The following is a 12,385-nucleotide window of genomic DNA, read 5'->3' on the forward strand; positions in this document are numbered from 1 at the left end:
ATGACACGTAGGTGTGAATGTGAGTGCGAATGGTTGTTTGTTTGTATGTGCCCTGCGATTGGCTGGCAACCGGTTCCGGGTTTTACCCCGCCTTCTGCCCGATGATAGCTGGGATAGGTTCCAGCACCGCCACGACCCAAGTGAAGAGAAGTGGCTCAGAAAATGGATGGATGGATAAATCATTTTAAAGGGTTTTCCACCATAAATGTGAACTAGAAATTGTACAACTCAAGTTATTTATTCTTATATTTTTTTGAGAGGGGAGGTACAAATAAAGAACTAAAATAAACTTGAATGTGATTGACTTGGACTTGATGCCTTCTTGGCCCAGGTCACCATTGCAAATGATGTTCTGTTTCTCTTTTACCTGGTTAAAAAAAGTTTAAATAAAAATAAATCTCGTTGCACAAGGATGTACTCCGTTACATTTACTCTTATAACTGCCACATAGTTGTGTTCAGAAGTAACAGATCACGTTCAAACTCATGTTCTTTCACTCATGTTGAGAGTCCACACACACCTGCCACCATTTCAATTTTTAAGTCGAAAAACAACAACAACAACACATACATAGGGACCTTACAGAAAATGTATTTGCTTTTTACACTAAAACTACTGAATCTGAATGACTTAAGCTATTTGCTAACTAGACTTACCGCAAGGTGTTTTCTCAAGTTAGAAGTGGGCTGAAATATCCCAGTTTGGGCAGTGACAAAACTCCGTTCCACATTAAAGCTGTTGTTTTTCGTAGTCTGTGATGTAAACGTGAGTTGCACGCGGCTGTCACGACTCACTTTGATTGGCCCCCGAAGCCCAATAGAAGACTTTGTGTGTGGACGCGACTTTCTTGTGTTGTTTGATTGGTGAACTTGAGTCAAACATCACTGTGGTAATCACGATGGATTGGTGCAACCGCGCCCGATGCGGAAGTCCAAAACGGAAGTCTAAAAATAGATCGCGCACGCAATTATTAATAAATGAAAGTAGCAAACGGCATGTAGATTATTGTAACGAAGTAAAAGTACCGTTTCTTCTTAACATAAATACGTGAGTAAAAGTAAAATGTATGCTTCATCAAAGCTACTCTGTCAAGTACAAATTATCCAAAATGTTACTTGAGTAAATGTAACGGAGTAAATGTAACGCGTTCCTACCCACCTCTGATTTTCAGTCATGTGAAATTCTTTTGGGTGACAAGCTAACTCGTCAGGTTATACTATCGGCATTCGGTGTCATTAACTTTTCAGCATGGAACAAGTTTCTGTAACCGTAGACAAAATTGCTTGAAATGCACAGCAATTCCATGCTTTGGGCCATCATTAAAAGATGAGTATAGTTTCTGTAGTGAGGCCTAATGAGATTATTAGGGAGTTCTTACGACGAGGGAGCATGCAGCTCACAGTGATATGGAAAATGGGATTGTATGAGTCAGGAATATGCTGCACCAACTGGCCTTCATGTTAATTACTGCATTACCCTTCCTAATTAACTAATCTGCAAAGAGTCTTATAATAATTGAAATCACAGTGGCACCGTTTCTCGCCTCGGTCATTTTACCTCAGTGATTCTCAATCACACACAGTTACACCTCATTTATGCCCAGTAAAACTTGTGTTAGCTTGAGGCTAACACAAGTTTAGCACATCTAATTCGAGTACGAGCATACCATACCAAGGCCATGCGGGCTGCATCCTTTGATATACATTTGCAGCACTTATGCTGACTTGTCTGGAGCATTGCGGTTTTGAAATTCCATGAACTATCTTCCTCTGATCAAAGTCGTGTCCCTCATCTCATCACCCCATGTAATACTTTGTGACCGTCCTGTCACACAGGTGAGACAGAACATGTTTAGTGACCTTCAGAGGAACTGGAAGTTAACAACGACATGCAACTAAAAGATAAAATACCAACAATATTTTAGGAAGCATTTGAATTGTGACAACCTGTATTTATTCAGACAGTGAACCCCCGTTTATTGCCGGGATACATTTCAGTCCCACCGGTGACAGCTGAAATAAAAAAATTAAAACAATTATTTTAATAGTTTTACCCCTCCTCTACTGTAAATGCATTTAAACTTAAGACAAATTTTGAAAACACACTTTAAATTATATTTTTTATTCGTTCATGTCTGTTCTAACTCTCTCTCTCTCTCTCTCTCTCTCTCTCTCTCTCTCTCTCTCTCTCTCTCTATATATATATATATATATATATATATATATATATATATATATATATATATATATATATATATATATATATATATATATATATATATTATATATATATATATATATATATACATATATATTACCAGCCGAGTATAACTTCTGGGCAGATGAAGTAGGAGTCGCGTTAGTCGTGTGGTGAAATTAAACACGAATGACAAAACTTTTTTAGCCTACAGCAAATTATGCAATACAAAATGGATGATAAACTCCACTCGGGTGGCCACCCAGCAACTTGTGGCAGCGGGCTGTGCGGCAAGCACCAAGTTTCTTAAGCCCCGTCGCCTGCTCCACTCCATGCTGCTCGGGTCCGGCCAAGCCAGTCACACTCCCCTCACGACGCGTACAGAGAAGTAAATGACGGTGATATCAAGTATCAGCTTTGCTGTCCTGTCACAGTTTTATTTAATAACTTGTGGTATTCTCAAGAAGCACTCTTGTATTTCTTTTTACTCACTGTTTTTTTAAGTTGGCAGCACGGTGGACGACTGGTTCGCACATCTGCCTCACAGTTCTGAGGACCCAGGTTCAAATCCAGCCTCCCTTGTGTGGAGTTTGCATGTTCTCTCAATGCGTGCGTGGGTTTTCTCCGAGTACTCCGGTTTCCTCGCACATCCAAAAAACATGTATGGTAGGTTGATGGAAGACTCTAAATTGCCCATAGGTGAATGGTTGTTTGTTTCCATATGCCCTGCGATTGGCTGGCGACCAGTTCAGGGTGTACCCCGCCTCTCACCCACAGTTAGCTGCGATAGGCTCCAGCATGCTCGTGACTCTAATGAGGAGAAGTGGTATGGAAAATGGATGGATGAATATTTTGTCGTTAACACACACAGGTAACGTAATGTGTATTTTCACCAGAAAATACGTTATTTGTCTTGTTTTTATTTGTCTCTTTTCTACAGTATATACTTCTTTTACATAGTGCCTCCTAGTGTTCACACTGAGACACCACATAACTGAAATGCCTTGCGTTACAGGTTACACTGAAGTGAAATGTTTGGAAAGACTGAAGAAACACACAGTCGGATGTTAGAATGTCAGTAATGACAAGTTGCCATGTTTGAGTATATTTGTGGTGTGGTTTTTTTTGTTATCGAAAAACATTTGCGTAAAATAAAACACATTTTCATCACAATTGTAAGGCGTCGCATTAGCAAGTACTGATATATGGTAGTGGTGGATACTCAAATGTAAGTAGGCCTATCTGTACTCATACTCTGTCTGAAAGACGTGGTATCGGCACATCCCTAGTAATTACTCTCTACTCTATTTGAGGTGCTGTGTTCGTTCAAGTGAACAGCGCTAATATCCACGGTTTCTATTAGAGTGAAGGCTACTATTTGAACAAATGTGCTGTTACAGTACTGTATTGTGTATTATAGCATAATGTACTGTGTTTCTTTGAATGAGATATCTAGATATCCATTGCATTTCTGTGAAAACCTGGATTCCTGATCCACAATTTCATGAAGTACATTGCAAAAAAAAAAATGTCAAGGAGAGAAATGTAGGTCATCCCGAACATCAAGAAACAGCAGGCCCATGGTGTAAGGACACTCCGGAGTGCCTGTGGCCATTTGTAATGACCCAGCGACAGCCGTTCTCTGCTGGCTCCATGAAATGAATAACTCTGACCAGCCAGGAAACAAGTAGCGAATCAAGGTAAGTGTCTGTTTTCATCGTGTTTGTGTGTATCAAAGATAAAGAGTGAGGCCACACGTCACATCTTTTCAGAGACGAGAGATCCCGATGGCTACAAGCAATCACATAGAGCCTTCCACTGAAGCTTTGTCTGGCAAATCTGTACACAATAAATGTGTTCCGGCCTCCATATTGTGTTGGTTTGGCCAAATGTTATCATAGTCCATAGATTATAGGTAATGGGAATCAATCAAATCAATAAGTGAAACCTCAGAACAGGTGATGGAAGCTGCATGGTTAAATTCCATGAATATACATTTTACATACTTGTTCTGGGGCAATCCATAAAGTATTTTTTCGACATGATGCATACAAATCATTCAACTGTGTGATTTGTTTTGAACTTTTTGGGATTCAACATGCACTGCAGGGCATTAGAGAAGTTTTTCAAGTCCCACTCAGTTCCTGGCACATGCTCATTTTGCCATTCCATCGCATGCACTAATATCTAAAGTTGTCTCTGCAGCCACACTTCGATGCAGATCCATTAAAATCTACATGCAGTTAATGGACTTTTTGGCAGCGCTGATCATTTTGCAGATCCAAGCCTGTGAGGGCATTACTGACTTTTACTAATTAGGGAGGTCAACTATCCATCATCCACTCTAGCATAATTTGTTAGAGAATTGCTTAATTGCTGGATTAGGATCAACATGTTCACTTTCTGATGACTTAAACTTTTTAACACAATGAGATCCTCGTTGTTGGCCACTAGAGCTGTCCTTCTAACAATAGTTCCTCTTTAGACCACGCCTCCCCCATTCATTTTGTTTGGAAGACAAGCAAAGCTCATCATTGTTAAAGACAACAACTGGTTGTTCTTATTTTGTTTAATTAACCAAGGGCCTAAGGCCTTGGATAATCAACGTAATGAATTGAGAGGATTGACAAAGGTATATTTTTAGCGAACAGAGTTTCATGGATGTACGCATGCCAAAATTGGCTAAATTAGCATTCAAACTGAATTATGATGATTTACTTTGTTAATGCTTTGTGAGCTTTGTGAAAACATTTCATTTTACCTTGTTAGAGATGGTTGCAAGCTGAAAGGAACTTAAAAAAGTCAAATTAAGTTTTCTTTGTTGTAATTTATCCTGTATTACATCAAAGATGCACTGCAGGGTGAACTTGTGTTGCGCAATAAAAAGCTCTATGTATTCATTCATCAAAGGAAGTCGCATTTACATATGTTTCCTCGTTCTGACAGATATTCCAAGCAACTTTGCTTAATGTTCAGTTTTTCAAAATATTTGTACACATACAGCATATAATGATTGCTGTGGAAAGATTCATGTTCCTGGTGCTAAAGTTGACGAATAGCAGCTGTTGGTGGAGCATTTTAATCAGGTATTTACTGTTTTTTATTGTTCCTGGGGGGGGGGGGGAATACATGTTATTTTTGAATTTGTTATTGTTGGACAGTGACGATTTAAATAGCTTGAAAATTAAAAATGGAGCATTATCCATATTTAAACATGAAAATGAAATAGTGACTGTGAAAGAAAAAACTATTTAACATTCTGAGAAGGTCATAATATAAAGAGAAAAAGTCATAATTTTACTGGAATAGCAATGCTAAAATAAAAACGTACAGTGGCATTGAGCTGAGGACTGTTATGGATCTTATCATGTTAAGTGTAGGTGACAGTTTGGGATTGGGTAATGTCTGTTGTGTCAATTGCTAATGATAACTTCATGCTATTAACTTTAGAATTGTTTTTTTGTAATGTTTTCTTGTAACTTTTTAATAAATTACAAATGGTTTCTTGTAATACTAGCAACTATTTCTTGCAAAATCGTGTTGTCATATTATTACTTTTTCTGAACTTTGATAATTTTATGATTTTTTTTTTTCTTCCAGTAACTGAACTATTTGTATTTATTTTCAGTGGGGCCCTAATGCTCCTTGGTAACAATCAGTGAAACATGCATGTTAAGCAATCCATGCTTCCTGTGTGCAGCCATGGAGGACTCCGTGTGCTAATTATTTACTGATGCAGCAAAGGCGACTGAATGAAACCCAGCATTTGGTTGAACAGTGAGGGGATGCCCTGGTGGTGTCACCTGGGTAACATGCAAGTAGATAGAAAGACGGGGAGGGGGCCTGGGGGTTGGAGAATGAGGCATAGGATGGTCAGATTGCCCTGGTGGAGTCGAGGTTCACTGGTGAGTCAGCGAGGGAGGGAGAGAGGGAGGAAGAGGGGCAGTACACAGCGGGGGAACAGCGGCGGAGTATTAGATTTCAGATGCATATGAATGGCCAACTGCTGGCCTTGCTCTAGCTTTAGGGGGAAATTGCATGGGCTCCCTTTGAGCTGCACTTTTGAATCCAGATTACTGTTTTGCTTAATCCTGGTGTGGGCAGGTAGGGGGTCATGAATGTCTGCTGTGCCATTAAAATGGAGACTTGCAGAGAGGATACTTTACCTCTTTTAAGTCGGTTTTACAATACAGCTTGGGTGACTCAAACGCTCCAAATTAAGCCATTAGCTTGCGGTGAGAACCATATACAGTTGGTTTATTTTAAATTCATGTATCTTGCCGGGTCAACAACACGCACAAAAACCCCAGCAACTCTCTCTATCTCACGCGCCCACATGCAATCCCTGCTCCAAAGCGGGGGAGGAGGTATTGCTGTAGCCTTAAATCCATGCATCTGGGAAGATAGCCAAACAGACTTTCCTCAACAGTAAGCAATGAGAGCACTGAACTGAAATGATGAAGTACTACATAGTCTCTTTGATTAGATGGCAAAAACATTATCTGTCCAAATATACAGTATAGTACAGACGTGTACAAATGAGTGATAAGGGCACAATCAAATGAAAAACAAAACAATATTACGACAATAAAATCATGATGTTATGAAAAAGAAAAGGCTTTTTTTTTTTTTTTTTAGAAAGCTGTCTTCTGGGAAAAGTCTTCACATTGCCATCAGAAATGTATACAGCGGACCCCACATGCTCACAGTTCAGCACCTGCGGATTCAACTATTCACAGATTTTTTTTTCAATGTTTTTCTTTTTTTATTCTATCTTTTTTGGTCATCAACCAATCCAAAAAATGCTTATTGATGTTTTACCACCACTCATTCAAAAATGTTTGGGGTTTAAAAAAAAAATCAAGAAAAAAAAGCATCAGTTATCCACAGATCTTCGCAATTTGTGGTCTGGCCCAGTCCCTATTCACTGCAAAAAGCGGGGGTCCACTCTATCTGCTTTGGGATGAGAACTGTTAACAGTCTTCATTGACAGACCAGCCACTACATGACAACCACTTGCACAATATGATATTTAAAAGAAGAGATGTAGCAAATATTCTGCCTTTACAAAGATGACAATGCATTGTTTTGATCGACACAGCAGTAAGGTTTTTCTTCTTGGAATTATGTTTTTTTCTCAATTGTTTTGCTAAAAAAAACTTGCAATATATGATTGTTTTTCTGCATATTTTCAACATTTTTTCCTTTTACGTGTCATTCTTATACTCCTTTGTATTTCCAGGCCAAATAACCATCTAAACAAACATTTATGAGCTATTAAAGCACTTACTTTCTAAATTGGATTATGATATTTAGATTTACCACCAACACAATGCGTACGTTTGATCTCATTATAACTTCAGACTCAAACACAGGGTTAATTCCAATTTTCTCATTAAAAAGCATGGCCATGCACCCTTTGCTCCAGTACAAATATCAAATGTGGAGTCACAATTAATTGCAAACACAGCTCAGCAAATCCCAAACTGAGCACAAGCAGGTCAACTGACTTTTATGATTGCTCATGAGGAAATGTCATGACAAAACGCCTCTAATTACACTGATCCCATTATTGCGGCGTTTATGAAATGTTATCGAAACAATTTGTTTTCTCCCGCAGTGTACAGAATACTCAACCGCAAATCGGCAGAATGTCATCCAAGGGACTCCGTTTAATTAATAGGATTACTCCTAGTTGAAAAGAGAAGGAGGTGCGCCGCCGAGGTTCTGTCCCCCTCAACAGATAATTCACATGACTGATGCATGACCTCCGGCACCTCCCCACAGAAAAGCGACCTTATCCCAATGAGATCTTCCCACGTGTCAGAACATATTCGAGGAGGATTGATTGAACTGTTTGTTTCTGTGTCGGTGAGACAATACTGCCTGCTCAAAAACAAAAAAAGACAACCCTCTGAGTCTCCTCTAAACTTCTCTCCTTGTTACTATATAATGAAATAGCATTGTGAACAATCGGGAAAGTAGGATACAGCTTCCAGCTAGAGAACTGACTATTTACTAGGAAACTGTTTGTCAAGCACTCAATTTCTGTACTTTCCCATTTGACTAGTTTTCATCAACGTGAGCAAGCTAGCAAGTCCTGCTACAACATATACTGTATATTTTATTGATCTCCATAGGGACGGAAAAAAATAATCTACAATCCAGTAGCAACTCATATACAGACAACCACTCTTGCACTCATAAAACATTATTTTTAAATAGACATAAAATGCTGACTTTCCTTTGGGATCAATAGAGTACATAGGAAACTGACCATAAAAGTGTGATAAATAGTGTAAACACATATCAATGTTATTATACAGTACTCCAGAAACCTGGCAGAGACTCTATGCCACAGACAAACACTGAAAACAATATTTTGCAATAATGAGTGGTAAGTGTTATGATACGGGGATTTGGTTAAAATTTCCATAATGTTGTTGTTTTTTTGTTTTTAAAAAAAGAATTGAAAACCGCTTTACAGATGTTTGCAACTTGTCTACATTAGGGAACATATCGTTTTTAGCTGAAACTGTATTTAATAATCATAATAATTTTTTGGGCCATTTGTTTACATTTAATAGCTGGTCTAAAATCAAACGTTTTCGTAAACGACATTGTTAGCATTTCCAACTAAATGCTGTAAACGGCGTGAAAATAGGACTCGTGTATGAAGTGGTGGTCATACGGGAGTAAAGCCACAACAAAAACAACATGAACAGACCACTGTTTATACATAGAACAATCTCCAGCAACATTTACTGTACTACTGCTGTGTCCCAACAAAGTTTTATCACTTACACATAGTACATACAATTCTAAATGTACAATCCACACGCAAAAGTTTCTCAGTGGAAGTTTGAGATAAGACTGGTTTTCTTTCTAAAATGCCAACAGAAACTACTCCCCTGCCATGTATATATAATTTTCTCAGAACTAGGAACTTTTGAAAGACTGTTGTGTGTTTGACTTAAGGAACTACCTTAAAAATTATTTTCTGGGGTAATTGATCTGTTGCAAAATAAGACCCTATTCGGGACTTGTACTTTTCGAAAGTAGAGCTGAATATATCTGATATCTGCCTTTTATTGAACCCTTGCTAATGCATACAAGTGTTTAGATTGGACATTTATGACATTGTGTTCCTTTCTATATGTGCTTTAACTTCTGCTTCATCATGAGCTTCTTTTACCGGAATGTTGCAGGCACCTCGAGCCACAGTAGACATAATGGAGCACGGGATTCATTTAGTTCCAAGAGCTATCAATCCATTTTTTATAGCACTTCTCCTGTTTTGGGTCATGGGTGAGCTGGAGCCTATCCCAGTTGACTTTGGGCAAGTGGTGGTGTACACCCAGGACTAGTCACCACACTACTACAATGTGCAGACAGTATAGACAACCATCCATTCGCACTAGATTGTGCACAATTTAGAGTGTTCAATGAACCTAATATGCATGTTTTTGGACTGTGGTAGGAAGCCAGAGTCCCCAGAGAACACCCATGTAAGAACGAAGAAAACATGAAAACCTCAACACGGAAAGGTCAGAGCCGTGATTCAAAGCCTAACTCCAAACCTCACAACTGTGAGGCAGATGGGCTTACCACTTGTACTGCTGTTCCCCCTAAAAAAAGGGGCTGTACTCAGAGTTGAACTGATGCAGATGAAAAACAACCCCCACTTCTAAACTAGCCCCTTAGATCTCCCTCATTCACCCCCTTCCAATACGTGAGTTCACATCTAGCAGGGGGGGGATTGGGTGCCCCACAAATGTGAAGGGATTGTGGAAACCAATGCAGCAGATGGGGCCGATGCGCTTTCCTTTCTGCCTTCTAGCTCATACGCACCAAATGGATAGCCATCAACAGCAGCAGGAGGAGTCGCCCCAGGGCCGTGACTGGAGCCCAGGACACTGGGTCTAAGATCTTGCATTTTTGCAGACAAATTCAGTGAGCTGGCGAACGAGCACTTCTAAGATCATTATATGGCTAGGACTTCATGCCTTGCTCATCTGGATTCAAAATAATTTATGATCTGTGCTGGGGTTGAATAGGCTGTCAAAGTGATATTTTCAGCCTTGTATAACACATCCGGACAGAAAGGACTGCTGTCAGTCAAGCAGACAGCAGTCACAGGTACAATAAATCCTGATGACTTGTAAATTAACAGACAGTAAACAGGTTTAAATTTCGGTGTGCAGTGTTGTTATTGTTGTTATGAAAGCATGAGAGTTCTGAGCAGTATTCCCATAGTGATATTAGACAGCCTACCCACTGGGGGGGGGGAATGAGCCCACGTGGATCAACGATGACACAACACAGAATCTTACTGCGCAGTGGCATAAGCTCAGCCATGATGTAATGCATCTGAGCTCACCGGATGAGAGTCAGTATGCAGGGAGAAGGAGGGGTGGTGTAGGAAGATGCAAGGGAAACATAACAGGCTTTGTTATTCCAGGATTTAATAACAACAGGCTAAAACAGGGAAGGCATAGTAACATGTTCGTACAGTCAGTTCTTTTTGGTGGGTGTGGGGGGTCTTTGTGTAGGTGTCAGGTATTTGACGATGACTTTCAGATGTAGATGAATTATTTAAAAGCTTACGGAATTGAAAATGACTTTCTCGTGTTGCCCCACTGGATCCACTGCCTCAGCATCTCCCGAGCATTCCAGATTCCCCCTTTTTATTTATTTAAGCAGGAAATAGGAGGAAATTTCAACGGGTCACTAATTTCATTTCAACATGTAGTAGTGGCATTAGCCCTGAGCAGATATTTCAGAGGAACACAAAATCAATGTAGAGATTCTGCTGGGAATAGCCCAGGAACCCATTAGCAACTTTGACCAATAGGTCAGCTAAAGTAATAGCTGGATAAATGTTTTATTACAGATTTGCAAACGGACCTAATGGGGGGAGGGGGCAGTACCTGCGTGGCTATGCATGGCAAATATTAATCATTAGATTCTATTGCCATTATGAACAAAAATCTTTCTGCGGCCTGAGATGTGTGGCTCATGATCTATTGGAGGTGGAGCTCTTCAGCCACACCTTGGAGGAGTCTGGAGGATGCATGTGTGCAAAGACGTAAGTACTTAAAAGTTCATAATTTTACATTCTTTGACATACTAATGTGACATCATTTGTGGAGGAGATATGTTTTCTAATTACACACAAGTTTCACCTATGACAACATCTTTTAACTCCAACATTTGTCTCTGCTGGAGGGTTTCATGTAATATCTGTACACACAAAGTGACGTATGGCGACTTTCAACAGTCACCAATCTTTACACTACAAGTATTAATCACACTGAACAGAATAAGGAAAAAGGTCTTGATTTTATGAAAATAAAGTCAGAATTTTGACCATTTAAAGTTTAAACTTCAGTGCATTTAGTTCTTCGTTGGGAAGATTTTTTTTCTTTAAATAAATACATTTATTCTTATTGCAATTTCTTTTTCTGCCCCAATTTTTTTAATAATATATATATATATATATATATATATATATATATATATATATATATACAAACCCCAAAAATATTTTCATTCTGACTTACCTGTACATGTAGTATAATTAATGATTAATCTTTTTAAAATTAATTTTAAATTAATTTATTTTCCTTTCTATTCTTCTTAAAAGTGTTGTAATATCCAGAAGATACACATATAGTAGCTGTGATGTGGACTGTTCAGTGTTGTCCGAAGATCCCTTTCGTACACTTTATTCTTGTAAAATGACTACTTCTTTGAAAATGTGACTTTATCCTTGTCAGTTTTATGATGATCAGATTCATTTTTATTCTCTCCCTGGTTCTCCTTTGTAAACCTTAATATTGTAAAAGTAGTTTTTCTTTTAAGTCCATTTATTTTATTGGAATAAATAACTAACTTCACTTTTTTTTGCTGAAAAATTACATCTTTATTCTCATAGGACTACAACTTCATTCTGGTAGTATAATTTTCTTATGAGTGTGGCCCTCAACTTGCATTTTCTTTAATTTCAACTTGTTGCTATTCAGTTTGTCGAAATAGTAAGTGTAGTATCGACTGAAAACAAATCATTTTAAAGTGTCTGTGTAGTGTAGTATGACACGCTATCCACTTCGAACAGTAACTAGTGATATTTTTAAGAATTAATGGATCGCAAGGCTGAATATCCACAGAGGAATTATGTTCCTAACAA

This window comes from Phycodurus eques, chromosome 14, assembly GCF_024500275.1.
Source record: "Phycodurus eques isolate BA_2022a chromosome 14, UOR_Pequ_1.1, whole genome shotgun sequence".
In the NCBI taxonomy this organism is placed as follows: domain Eukaryota; kingdom Metazoa; phylum Chordata; class Actinopteri; order Syngnathiformes; family Syngnathidae; genus Phycodurus; species Phycodurus eques.